The following is an 862-nucleotide window of genomic DNA, read 5'->3' as shown; positions in this document are numbered from 1 at the left end:
AATCACTCCAATCATCCAGTGTCAAGAGTCGACACCCTTTGCACCACGTGAAGCTTAATATTGACTACCGAAATATCTAGCTGTTTAGGAGGTGCTCGATCATTGTAGCCAATTGTTTTTAACTCCCTGCGTACAGTCATTGTCGAACTGGACTGCTGGTAGCCCTTTGGAATTCACGAGTGATTTCTTCAGCTGATTTCGTGCGACTCGTTACAACCAACCTCAGCAGTGCTCTACGGTTCCTATCTCCCAGTACTTAAGATCCGCCTGGTCTTCGTTCATCTGGGTTGTCTCTTCGCGTTTACACATCACATCACATCACCAACAGTTGACCTGGGCAGCTATAGAAGTGTTGAAACGTCCCTGATGAATTTGTTGCTCAGGTGACATCCAGTGACCAGTCCACATTCGAAGTCACTGAGCTCGCCAGACCGACCCAGTCTGCTGTCAGTAGTGAGGCAGTGACAGTGCCTCACTGCCTCACTACTGACAACACATTACCCTCTGCCTCCTTTTGTAATGGCGGGTCCGCCTCTCGTGGCATCTGGTGGGAAATTCTGCATTACATAGGGATATTCAGATGCCTTTGATCAGATGGTGGCTATGTAGGCAAACGGATCGTTTTTGTATTGAGAGAAGTGACCCCTCAGTGCCATGTCAAATTGTTCTACAGAGTCAGAGTCAGTATACTGTGACAGTGTCCGGCGACCGTCGGCGACCTCGGTCACGTGCAGTGCCCCGGCTTTTTTTGGAATCGCGGGGCCGCCCACGCAGAGTCGTCGGGCTTCGTAGCTCAACCAGATTACTGACTAAGCCGTCTTAAAGGAACTCCCCAGTCGGTGTCTTACTGACAGTGCAGCGC

Source organism: Schistocerca americana, chromosome 2 (assembly GCF_021461395.2).
Source record: "Schistocerca americana isolate TAMUIC-IGC-003095 chromosome 2, iqSchAmer2.1, whole genome shotgun sequence".
NCBI lineage: Eukaryota > Metazoa > Arthropoda > Insecta > Orthoptera > Acrididae > Schistocerca > Schistocerca americana.
The sequence above is the reverse complement of the archived record's forward strand: the minus strand, read 5'-3'. Positions refer to the sequence as shown.